Below are 13,853 nucleotides of genomic sequence, written 5' to 3'. Positions count from 1 at the left end.
ATCTGTGGCTGTAAGCTCGCTCAAATCCTTCTGTTTCTTAAGAGACCTTTCATATGGGATGGGATTTTGCTGCCAAATCCACAACTGTGGAATTCCGTACCAAAATCTGAGGATATTGATGTGGAATTGTGGGCAGGTTAGAAGTCATTTTTAATTCAATGCATCAAAATCAGCAGCTAGGCTGTGGAATTGACTGTGGCTTGCAGTGCGCTGTTCCGTAGACTGTCTCTTAAGTTATCCCAGAGAGACTGTATAATGTTGAGATCTGAGCTCTCTGGGGCCACAATCATCACTTCCAGCACTCCTTCTATATCTTTACACTGCAGATGGTTCTTAATAGTATTGGCCGTATGTCTGGGGTCGTTGTTACTCCTCACTCTTGTTGTTACATCACAGTAGGGGAAATATAAAAGCAATCACAGAAAACAGCCATATACTTACTGACTAAGGAGTGCATATAGCTGCATCCTCTCACCATGCAGGTAGCAGACTACCAAATGAGGGAGCCAATTGCACCTGTGAGGGACACCGATGAGACAGCCACTCACACTGCCTCCTAATATAGAGGGGGTGGCTGCTTGGTGTATAATTCCACACAGAATGGATACAAAGTGGCAGACTATTCTGATACATCTAGTGCACTATACAGACCAGCAACCTATTAATGACGCCATAATAGTTCATCGGGTTGTCCTGCACTTCAAACAGTGAACCACATTGGTACTGCCACCCTGGGCTCCCCCTGGAGTTTTAAAGCCACACTGCATGTGAATGATAGATAATAAATGCAAGGCATTAGTTGGATTTTGGCCAAGATACATCACCCCACTAACCGCGTCAAGGTTCCTTGCATGTAGTGGGTCCCTACACTAATATAAATGCATCACAGAAGGGAAAATATAAAAACATAAAAGCAATCACAGAACATGGCCATATGCATGCATCCTCTCACCATGCAGGTAGCTGACTACCAAATGAGGGAGCTAATTGCACCTGTGAGGGACACCAATGTAAGTATATGGCCATTTTCTGTGATTGCACACTCCTGTTGTTGATCCAGAGGAAGGCAAAAAAAACCCACTGAGCCAATTTAGCCCATTTGGGTGAAAAAATTTCTTCCCACTCTTTTCTGTCACAGCCAGATATTTCAGATTTTGACTCATTAGTCCAGAGCACCTGCTGCTATCATTCTGCAGCCCAAATCCGATGTTTTGGGGCATAGTTTAGCCGCTTGGCCTTCTTACTTTGAGCAATTCCTTTTGCCCCAGAACATATGCTGATGTGTGTTTTTATCATTCATTGCTATAGTAGAAATCAGGAGTTAGATCCAATGCACATTGTTATAATTGTTACATACAGCCCAATGTTAGGGTTTGTAGGAGTGGATTGAACCTTGTCTAATAGACATGTATGGTATTCCTCTGCTTATGCTGTTCCCTTTTCTACACCATTTGATGCAAGCGGCCTTAGGGTGCATTCACACGAACGTATATCGGCTCGGTTTTCACGCCGAGCCGATATACGTCGTCCTCATCTGCAGGGGGGGGGGGGGGGAGGATAGAAGAGCCAGGAGCAGGAACTGAGCTCCCGTCCCCTCTCTGCCTCCTCTCCACCCCTCTGCACTATTTGCAATGGGGGGAGGTGGGGCGGGGCTAATTCTCGCCACTTAGCCCTGCCCCACCCCGCCTCCTTTCATTGCAAATAGTGCAGAGGGGGCGGGAGCTCAGGTCCCGATCCTGGCTCTTCCATCCTCCCCCTCCCCGGCAGATGAGGGCGACATATATCGGCTTAGCGTGAAAACCGAGCCGATATACGTTCGTGGGAATGCAGCCTACGCTTTATATTTATGTGACGTAAAAATATATATTTAACTTAAAATATTTTTAACTTGATAGTTTGGGTAAATTGTAGTAAGCGTACCTGTCCTGAGAGACTGGTAAGTTAACGGGCATTTACACCCAAAACGTAAATAAGGTCATGCAATAGCAAAGCGGTAGATAGAGCACAAGTAATGTTATTTCATGGGCCCTAGGAGAAAGAACCTGGACTGAGTTAAAACAAGATGGGAAATTCTGATTATTTATATTTCTTTTAACTACAGTTTGCCCCCAAAGTCTATGTGAGAGCGATTTTCTGTATACTGTAGTTGGAGCACCATCGGTGAGGGCTGTACCATACTGTAGAGCTGGGGGCAACATCTAAGGCAGCTGGCTTTTAGCTACGCTTCGCGATTGCTAAAAGTCATTGACTTGAAATTAGTGCTTTAATTCTGTGGACACTCAAACTTATATGGGCAACTTGTAGAAGTCCCTGTTTGAAATGCACTTGTCTCAGGATACAGGTGCACTTTAAATACCGTGTAGACTTTGTAATGTAGCCCTTCCGGTCTGTGATATCAAAGAAATGCAAACTGTAATGCTATAATTATGTGTCTGGAAACTAGTGCTGCGGCGTGCGATGAAGAACTGCAGAGCTATGTGATGACTGCTCAGAGCTATGGTGCAGCGGCCTGCCATGACTCAAGGACCATCCACCCCCGGGATGTTATTATCTACACTCAGAGGCTAACGGGGGCCGTACGAATGGAATAATGCTGGCTGATCCTGCTCATTTTGAAGGGAGTGATTGACCATCAGATGGGGGACCCTATGACTCTCCCCTGATAGTAGATGTTGGTAGAAAGGAGGGTCTGGCATGTCTAATTCCTTAGTTTTCAGGGGACATAAGGCGTTCCTTACACAAGTGCTTTTTTACTATTCTGAGCGCTGCGCTAGACGTGGGATAACAACGCTCCTATTGTTTCCAATGGAGCCAAGCGGCAATTTTCGAGCATAGTCTGTACTATTTTGGTATGTTAAACTCCACTGTTGGCTGCAAGGCAGCTGTGGGCAAAAACAAACGTAAAATCACAGCACTTTGCAGCGCTGCTGTGTGAGGGAGGCCTAAGTTGCTACCGGAGTATGCTCAACTGAGTACACATGTGTATGGGAGGTTGGGAACAACAGCTATCAGCCAAATGTATGACCGATTTTATACAGTGCCAGGAATATATTCATTCAGTGGTGGAATAAATGAGTGGAATTCTCATTGCTGTGTTTAAATTGTGTTTCTATAAACTCCCTAGTTTACATATAATATTAAACTGCATAAAAGTTGAAAAACTTTGTAAAAAATCCAGTGCTTAGAAGTTGTCATTTTGCTGCAAAACTCAACATCCAGTTCCATCTCAGGCAGATATACAAATGAATAGAGTTGGGGTGTGATTAGAAGAACGGTCTTGCCACCTGGTATATAAAAAGGCTCTCAGAGGCTACTTGTATGTAGTTACTACTTTTTCCACTTGCAGTGATCTCCCTCCACACAATGCAGGTGTCATCTGTTTCTCACGGCCGACACTTGGCAGCAACAGCCCCGATCAGCCACGTGGCTGATCGGGGCTGTTATCATGTCATTTTTGTTGCAGTTTGTGTGCCATAGAAACAAGACGCGCCGAAAGATGGCGGAATTTCTTTTTTATTTTCCATTTCTCTCCACCTAGGAAGCTTTCAGTACATTATATGGTACATTAAATAGCACCATTGAAAAATACAACTTGTCCTGCGAAAAAGAAGCCCTCATACAGCGACGCTAATGGATAAATAAAGGAGTTACGATTTTTTAAAAGGGGGGCGGAGAAATCGATAATAGAAAAAAAGTTTAAAAAAACTCCATCACTAAGGGATTAAAGGTGCTTGGCTGAAGGACATTTGGTCTCACGGCACCCATTACATGTACAGCCCTTGACACCCACCACAGTTTGCAGTGGTGACGTGAACGACAGAACTGAACTGCTACGGTGTGGAACTGGATTGTCTTCAACAACGAATCCAGATCTAGTTTGGGCCCTAATGACAGCCGTGTTAGGCCACCTGCAGACGACCGGGTCCGTCCGGCTGCGAGAATTCTCGCAGCCGGACCCAACCCGAGCGCCTGTAGAGAGCAGCGCGGAACTCACCCGCTCCCACAGCTCCGGCTCTTTCATGTGCCGGCGCATGCGCAGAGCGGAGTCGGCGGCCGGTGAGTGACGTTTCAGAATTGGAGCATGCCGCGGTTTGTTTTCTGCGTGGGATTTCGCGCAGACAAACCGCGTCCGTCTGCATAGGATTGCGTGTTGTAATGCAATCCTGTGCAGGCGTGTACGGGCGGAAATTCTGCGGGGAATCCTGTCTGCAGGCGGCCTTAGTGTCTGGAGACCTAGGGGTGAGCAACTCAATCCTGCCTTTACGATTGAGCAGCACCCTTCCCTCATTGCTGGTATGATGGTCTGGAGGGCATCGCATACAACAGTCGGTCACCCCTGTAGTGGTACGACGGACAATGACAGCTCATCCATATGTTCAGGACATCCTGCAGCCACATGTGTTCCTCTCATGGCTTCCAAGAGGCATTTCCCAGCAGGATAATGCTCGGCCGCACACAGCAAGGGAGTCACAGGAATGTACCCACAACATTGTCACATTTCAGTGGCTGCCCGGTCACTAGATTTATCGCCAGTAGAACTTGTATGGGACTATCTGGGATGCCAACTTTAATAGTCTACAAGTTTGCACAATCTAGAGGCTTAGTTACAGAGGCTGCAGGATACCATACAAAACCTGTATGCCTCCATGCCCACCCGTGTCACATCTTGTATCCCAGCTAGAGGCGGTACAGCAGGGTACTAGAGTCTCTATGCCTATCCATATCACATCTTGTATCCATGCCAGAGGCGATACAACGGTACTAGAGCCTCCATGCCCCCTCGTATCACATCTTGTATACAAGCTAGGGGCGGTACAACAGGGTACTAGAGCCTCCATGCCCACCCGCATCACATCTTGCATACAAGCTAGGGGCGGTACAACAGGGTACTAGAGCCGCCATGCCCACCCATATCACATCTTGTATCTAAGCTAGAGGCGGTACAACAGGGTACTAGAGCCTCCATGCCCGTCTGTATCACATCTTGTATCCAAGCTACAGGCAGTACAACAGGGTACTAGAGCCTCTATGACCATCCATATCACATGTTGTAACCAAACTAAAGACGATACAACAGGGTACTAGAGCCTACCTTTAAGTGTTCAGTTTTCCGCAATAAATTGCCTTTTTGCTCTGATCTTGTAATCACTTATATCAAAGTTACAATCGCACAGAAGGTTTCATTTGATTCTTACAACTCCTAGGGGAGGAATTTTCTTTTTTGACAATGAGTGTACATTGCATTACATAGTTATAATTGCGAGTTGCAGCCTGTTTTATGAGCCACAGCCGCATTCATAGTTCTGCAGGCTTCAGATCAGAAATCTACCAGCCTTCCTTGTCAGCTCACTATCTGCCCAGCCTAATTTGCGGACTTGGCTTCTCAAAAGTGTAGTCTTTACATCAGACACTATACAGTAATCAGACGAAGGAAAACAGCATCTACCGGTAGCTTCTCAAGATTGACAGGGGTCCAAGAGGTTGAATCCCCACAATTAGAAAATAATTGCATATTCTAAGGCCACATTCAGACAGCCGCATGCAAGTTGCAGGTGAACAAGATTCTTTTGAATTGAAATGCGTTTTCTGTGTTTGTCCTGATATGTGAGCACTGAAAGAATACAGCAGATGATACTTCACATATAACCTGGTTCACAACTCTTTTGAATTCTCCTTACAAGTATGCAAGTTGCCCCCGAGATTCTCAGACCAAATGTGCGTTGGACAGCACACAGACACATGCCCGCCTGTTGTCTGATACCCGCAGGCAGCGAACATTGCATGTCCGATTCTCATCTGTAATACGGAACAGAATAGCTCATGCTGCACTTTTTGTTATATGTTCATACAGAAACTTGGACATGTGAATCGCCTCATAGGCTATAATTGGTCCATGTGCTGTCCGTGAAGATAACATGGATGGGAAATATGCCTGTGTGAATGGGTCTTAAGGGTAAAAACATCAGTTTCACTTCTACATCACACTACTTTATTGTTTCGCTGTAGAGGTTAATGACAAGTTACACAGTTGAGACACGCTAGAAAAAACTTTTTCTATGGAGACTTCTCATTTTTAGTTACATTTTCTTTTAAAGGGGTTGTCCAAGTTGTGTAAAGGATATAGTGTAAAATTACAATACAGCTGATACTCGCCACTTCTTACTTATCCCTCGCCCGTGGCTCTGGTGTCCGCTGTGACATCCTGTAAACCTGCTGCAGCCAATGACAGCGATAATCACAGAGTGCTGTTATTGGCTGCTGCAGCTTGTCTGCAGATGGCTCAGGCTGAGTGCAGCCTGTAAAGATGACATCAGCTGGGAGACTGGAGCTGCCGACGTGGGAAGAGTCAGGAGTATCAGCTGTTTTGTTATATTACACCATGGGGGACCTCTTAGGATACCCCTTAAATAACTTGAACAACCCCTTTAAGTGGAATATTACTAGATTTGACAGGCAGATAAAGTTTCCTTTTTTAACATTCTGCTTAGTGCCTACATTATTACTTAAGCATGCCCACCAGATTTATAAAGCATGTAGCCATCGTTTTTCACATGTTCATTGGGTTTGTGCTTTGTCACAACTGTAGCCAAATAAAGCTTACGCGACCTTCTTGTCCGCCAGCCTATGTCTGGTCTGACCAGGGGTGCATTCTAGATTTCACATGTTAATTACTATTTTGGTTTTGTAGTAATTTAGGCTTTGGTGAGTCTGCTCTAATATACAGAACCTGCACAAAACTCTCAGGATGGATTCACGCCGGGTAAAAAATCACACCACAGAATCCGCAAGAGGAATTATATAGCAAAAATAAAATACAAGCAGATTTAGTGTTGTGAATTTTGGGGTGTATTTGCTATGAAATGTTTTTTGCAGAATTTCACACAGTATTTAAGTCTATGATAGAACAATGCCTGTAGAGCACCAACTATTAGGGACCTTTCACAGGTAATACGCCCTCCTGCCGAATATTCAATACCAAAATCCAGATTTTGATGCATAATTCGAAATAGCAAAATTCTGCCAGCAATTCCACATCCAAATCCACAGTTAGGGCTCATGTCCTGGGGCCTTTTTTTCACTTGTGTATAAAGCATGCGATGCACGGCCTCGTGATACATGGTGAATGGAGTCAATGAAAGTCAATTGACTTTCATTGACTCCATGCACATGTGCGTGTAGATACGCATAAGTAGGTCGCAGCATGCTCTATTTCTCTGCATACCATGCAGCGCAAGCCCTATACACTTGTATAGGCAGCGTATGCAATGCTGCGCATACGCAATACAAAAAAGTACACAAGCAAGGCTATGTGATGCCGCCCTCAATATCAGACCTTTTAACAAGTTTTGTAAGAATGACTGGGAGTATAAGCCAAAGCCAGAGTCTTCTCTAGAAGGAAACGATAACTATGTACACACAGTTTCAGAGTATTTGCCCCTCATCAGTGTGCAGTAGGTTGTTGGCTGGCTGGGTGAGAGGTGAGATATTTCCCCTGTGTGAATACTTTCCCTGCATGTGTTGAAGATTTCTTTTTAATCCCCTTAGTAATACAAGATATGAATTTACCTTGATACATTTGTGCATCAGTTTTGTGAATTTGTCAAACATCTGGTAAATTTTGCATTTTAAAGGCATGCTCCAGGCAAATGTTGTACATTGCGTTATGTCTAGTGCCAACCTGAGGGGGCATTGCATGTACATTACAACTATATGGCATCCATATTTTCATCAATATATTCCTCTGTATATTTTATTTTCTACTGGGCAAATACTGATCCATATCCGCCCAATAGAAAAGAATACAAATACGGATGCAAATGTGCAAAAAAATGGTTTGTAAAAAATGGTGAAGAACTTGCCCATGTGAATTGATACATAGATTTGCATTAGCTCTGTATTACGGTCCTCAAAAAACAAACCAAATATATTTAGGTATTAAAGTCACCCCACCCTGAATTCCCTTTATAAATGGAATTACACACCCCTGTTTAGAACCTTCAAACTAGAAATGAAAAAATGGAACCAGCGCCCCCTCTCCTGGGTAGGGTGCATAAACTCAATTAAAATGAACATCCTACCACAACTCTCCTATCTATTTAGGTGCCTCCCAATTAACATCCTCCCACCAAACATGAAACCTATGCAACAGGCCATCTCTGAATTTATTTAAACAACAAAAGACCACGGATTAAACAGAAAATAATGTACTTTCACAGAAGAATATGCAGCACAGATGGCCCAGATCCCCCCCCCCCCCCCCTCATGTTTGCAGGCCCAGGAGCGCCCCTCTGGGCGGAGCTGGAGGCCTCCCTAACATCCTCTGCGGACCTGAGAGCTATATTTTGGGACATAAAATTAAACATTTCTAAAATACAACTCCTCTCACCTTCCCCCTCCTTAGGACCAACTTGCACGCACGGATTCTACTGCTGAATCCCGCAGCGTAATCCAGCCGTGTCCGCAGACATGGACAGGAAAAGACATTTTCTTACCTGTCCAGATCCAGTGCAGGTCTCCTCCACGCCGCCTGGATCTTCTTTCTTCAGCATGGCGGATGCGTCCAGACACGCCGGCGACGGGCCGGACTCATTCGCAGTGCAATTTTTTTTTTCCAGCAGATCCGCGGCATGTCCACAGTGACAGCTGTGGCTGTGCCACAAATTGGATGTCTTCCATTGACTTCAATGGAAGCCGTCCTGCGGAATCCGCAGGAAAATGGAGCATGCTGTGATTTCTTCCCACGCGTGCGATCAGTAATGATGAGCCCCAGCAGTGACAGTGCCGCCCACAGCGGACCCAGCAGTGACAGTGCCCCCGAGACCCATGTACTTACCCCCTCCACCTCGGGGAAGCTCCGCTCCTCCTCTGCCTGGCGCGCCGCTAGCAGCGATGATCTCCGGCACACAAGGTGACGTCAGTGTGCTGCCAGACACCTCCTCCCCCGGACGCATTCGCGGAACCAAGTAGTAGGAGACGTCATTGGAGGGGGGAGGAGGATCCCGGTTGCACACTGACATCACGGTGTGCGCCGGGATCAGCGCTGCTAGTAGGGCTGCTTAGTCAATACTGGCAGAAGAGCCGCGGCCTCTGCCAGTATTCACCACTAACGGGGTGAACTTCCGACAGCGGCCGCGTGTCAGCGGCTATGGCTACGCGTGTCATAGGTTCGCCATCACGGAAATAATCCCATGACTATTCAACAAATCTTAGAAAAATACTCAGTTCCAGGCCACTTGTGGCTGGACACACGCCAGATTTATAGCTTCTTCCAGACGATGTTTCCTAAACTCCACTCTAAAATACCCGATACGATGTTTTAGAGGCTGTGCGTCTGGTCACCCCTCCAGTCTGGGACGATTTCTCTCCTATATAATAATATATATATGGCATCACTGGTGTGCATTCATTGCCAGACATCAGGTGACCCTGGCCGAAACCTCCTACAAGATCCTACACAGGTCACACTACATACCCACAATGATGATACACAACTTCTCCCCTACCGTACTACTTCTCCTAATTGCTTTAGAGGTTGCGGGGCACTGGGTTCAGTTTTGCATACCTGGTGGACATGCCCAACGGTAAAATCTTTGTGCAGCCAGGCTGGTTTCGAGAGTTTTGGGCTTCACATTCCCCCTCAGCCTCTCGGTTTGCCTGCTGGCGGACAAACCGACCAGGTATAATAATCAGCAACACAAACCTCTCCCAGTTTATTTGTATGGCGGCAAGGATCTACATAGCAGCCCATTGGTTGTAACCATCCCTTATTCTGAACCCCATCATAGCAAGAATCTCCAAAATGATGATCTGTGAAAAGCTGTCTGCTATGAGGGATGATTCTATGGAGGGCTTCCTTAAGACTTGGCAACCATGGTCTGACCAAATATCCCAAATCTGTCACGACTAGAGATGAGCGAGCATACTCGTTAAGGGCAGACACTCGAGCGAGTATCGTTCTTTTCGAGTACCTGCCCGTTTGTCAGAAAAGATTCGGGTGCCGGCGGGGGTGAGCGGTGGGCTGCGGGAGTGAGCAGGGGGATAATGCGCAGTACAGATAATGCCACGCGGTCACTAGGTAATGATGCGGATCTCACGACCGCTCTGCAATGATGATTGTGGAGAGGCCACTGGTCGGACGGCTTCCATTGACTTCAATGGAAGCTGTCTGTATGGAATCCACCTCAAAATAGAGCATGCTGCGATTTTTCCCACGTGAGTGAAAAATCGCAATTGATTTCCACTTGTGGGGAAACCCCGCTTGTAAACCCCAGCTCCAGCAAGCAATTGCTCTGATTGGTTCTCGAGCGCCGCGGATCAGCCAATTACTGAGGCGCTCAATAACCAAAAACAGCCATTGATTGAATGTCTGTGATTGGTTCATCGAGCTCTGGCCGTGATTGGCTGAGCCGCGGCGTTCAAGAACCAATCAGAGCAATCGCTTGCTGGAGGTGGGGTTTACCAACCCCGTTACCAGAAAGCGATGTTCTGTCGGCGCTGAGTACTGTAAGCAAGCCTGGCCGAGCAAAAATTACAGAGACCAGTGAGAGGGACCCAGACTGCCTGCTAGGTAAGTATAAGACATCCCTGAAAATAGGACCCTGTGCCTCTTTTGGGGCAGAACTTAATATAAGACAGGGTCTTATTTGGGGGTAAACACAGTAGTATTGCATTAATGGACTTCTTAAAGAAACTGTCACCTACTTACAGCTCTATAAACTAAGCTATTGTGGAATCCGCGATCGGCGTTCATGTGGAGGATCCACAGCGAATTGCACGCATTGAAAGGCATGTACTTTTGATTTTTTGCTCGCATTCATGGATAGAATTGCGTATTCTGCGAGTGGAGGAATAATCACAGCATGCTCTATTTTGCTGCAGACTCCACGGATCCGCAGCCCGTACGCAACTAACAGTGAGTATGGGCCGCGGTTAACCGTGTCATCGCTTAGCAACAGCGTGTGAAATACAAATATCGAAAACAGAAAATCTGTACTGTGCATGGCTGATGGCGAGCTGCTGCGGTCATCCACATTACAGAAATCACAGGTATGTAGGGTCGCCGGCCAGGCTCACAGGCGGAATCTGACCCGATCGTGTGAAGCCGACCTTATACTTACCTCCCCCATCATACCCCTGGTGTCACCACTGAAAGGTGCCACTCATTGAGCAGCGCTGCTGAGTAGTCCGTCCATTATCACATTAGAGCGGGGAAGACAACTAAGAGCGCCCCTCAATGCATTCAGCGGCGGCTTCCAGCGCTCACATGAGGGAAACGAAAAAAACTCAGCACTTCACCTACTTTTAACCCATAAGTCTATCTCATAGTGCTTAAAGTTGGTGGAGAGTCTCTTTAAGAGACCAAACAATGCAGAGGAAAGTTGGGGGGCATGCTGAACTTTTGCATCTGGGCCAATGAGCCTTTAGCTACACCTCTGGGTCTCAGCAATCCCAACTTACGCCATGTATAGATGACATGGGAGAAGTTTTTCACGGCGGAGCCCCAATCTTGTTACCTCACAGTTTCAGATATTCTCAGCATGATGGTTAGTTTTCATATTTCATTAGTCATGGATAATTCATACCCATGCCCTGTAAACAACACTACCTGCTGCTGAAACCAGCAATTAGGTGTGACACATTGTTACACACATGTGGACCGCCAGGGGGCGCTAGGAAGCAGCCAGCGCTGCACCCAGTACAGAAGGTGAGTCAGGTCCCGCCCAGCTACCTGCAGAGGGGGCGGGGCCGGGCAGTGACGTCATCCCGGGAGAGGAAGAGAGTCACGTGACCGAGAGAGAGAGGAAGCCTGTCCCGGGAGAGAGTGCGGTGTGTAGACTGCTGTCCAAGTCCGAGTGATCCTGGGAGGGAAGAGCCAAGAGACAGTCCAGTGAGACATGACCAGAGACTGCAGCTAAGGACAGCACTCACATTAGACTACAGGTGAGCTCCCTCCTGCACTGTCTCATCCACTCATTTCTAGGATGTCTCCTCAGCTCAACTTTTACAAGGAAGTTTTATAGAGCAGCCATCGTATGGAAGTATTGTGCAACCTGTGGTTCCCCAGAAACTACAACTCCCAGCATGCTCTGCCAGCCACAGGCCATCTGCTGCAGGATGATAAATGGCGCATCAGGAATGTCCTGTGTAACCGGAGCCCAGAGAAGTGATCTCCTTGTACAGTGTGTTTACTGGTGCGGACTTTGTTGTGGATCCATAGCAGATTCCATCCTTTTACCTGCTGGGGTGAAGACTGCATTGGATCCATGTAAAAATCCGCAGCGAATGGTGAAGGTTTACTGTGGAAAATCCATAGCAAATCTGCAATGTGTGAACATACCCTTAGGGCTCCTTCATACGGGCGTATCTGCACGCACAATACACAGAGAGTAGACCCATTGATTTCAATGGGTTCATTTACCTGCGTGCATTTCGATTGCGCAAATAAAAAACGCAGTATGCTCTGCTTTTCTGCACATTTGCACAGCAAAGCTCTCCATAGAAGTCAATGGGGCGTGCAAATGCGCAAGGAGATGCATAATTCAGCTGCAAAATAACACATATGGAACTAGTTAGCTGTTTTAAGTGGTGCATCTTGTTTGCGGAGTGCAAATGAATCTGCCTGCAGGCGGAAAAAGGGCAATAAAATACACAGATATGCGAGCCGAAAAAATGTCAAAAATTAGAGCCAAAAGTGATCATGATGGCGGTGGACACCCTGTGGCTGATAGCGTTTGCATGACACCGTATCACTGGGTTTCATCAGATGTTCCCCTTTACAAATAATTATGTTTGAATATATGAAATCTGTTTGTTGGGGACGATCCTACAGCAGGGAACATTTCTTGCTGGTATGTAACCTTATGTATTCATCAGCACAGCCCGGTGACGGAGTAATCATAGGATGTACTCCAACACTGCTGTACCGTGCAGAAATATACCCGCTATCCATGGTAGATCGATGGAGCCGAACAACAAACCAGAAGTGTCTGAGCAAGCTGAACCGAATGGTGCCAGACAGACCCCAATAAATCTAACAAGGTCCCTCCAGAGTCCAGGACCAAATAGTCTGAATATTTTGTCCTGGATTTTAATGGAAATGTGCGAGGGAGGCTCCAAGCAGACGCTCTGACGCCGATGTGCCTGACTATGCACCGAAGAAAAACATGCAGCTAGTAGCAGGGAATGGTGACAGATGTGCTGATTGGAATAGTTGATTCTGCGATCGCCCCCGCGGTTAAACGCTGGGATTGAAAGGCATGTATTTGAGTATTCCTTCACATTCACACATATGAATTGCGTGTTCCACGAGCGGAAGAAAAATCGCGGCATGTTCTATTTTAGCATGGATTCTGCGCAAGCGGCTTCCATTGAAGTCAATGGATGCAAGTGTCCCGCAGCCCATACACAATAAATATTGCATATGAGTGGCGGAACTAGCATAGAAAAGCCTGAATTCTTTCTGTCTGCAAGAGGGGAGAGAAAGAGAGTGCATCTCACTACTTTCTGGTATTGTTTCCCTGTCTGCGATCGGTTTTCCGTGCGTACAATACACTGTGATATCGCACTTGCCTGTATGAAATCGGCTTGTCTGTCACCATACCCTGCTACTAGCAGCACGGGTAGCTTTAGAGGACCTGACAAATTCCTTAGAAGGCACCAATAAGGGCTTATTCACACACCCATATTTTTGCAACGGGCTGCACTCGCACAGTATACAGACCCATTGACTTCAATAGGTCTTTCCACACATGCAATTTTTTTCACAGACACATGATCCGTGCAAAACAAAGTTGCAGCATGTTCTTTTTTTTATTCCATCCACATCACAATGTCCACTGTCCCCACCACTTGGA

At 46.5% G+C, this 13,853-nt stretch overlaps 1 protein-coding gene across 1 annotated transcript in view; it reads left to right on the top strand.

Moving 5' to 3' along the window:
- Positions 1–11,761: 11,761 nt before the first annotated feature.
- MARVELD2 (MARVEL domain containing 2) overlaps positions 11,762–13,853 on the top strand; it is a 29,902-nt gene continuing 27,810 nt past the window's right edge. The window contains exon 1 of the mRNA XM_066602933.1: positions 11,762–11,940. The gene's annotated coding sequence lies outside the window, so the exon portion shown is untranslated. The remainder of the gene's footprint in view (positions 11,941–13,853) is intronic.

This window comes from Eleutherodactylus coqui, chromosome 5, assembly GCF_035609145.1.
Source record: "Eleutherodactylus coqui strain aEleCoq1 chromosome 5, aEleCoq1.hap1, whole genome shotgun sequence".
Taxonomy (NCBI): Eukaryota; Metazoa; Chordata; class Amphibia; order Anura; family Eleutherodactylidae; genus Eleutherodactylus; species Eleutherodactylus coqui.
Note: the sequence above shows the minus strand (reverse complement) of the source record. Positions and strands in the feature narration are given on the sequence as shown.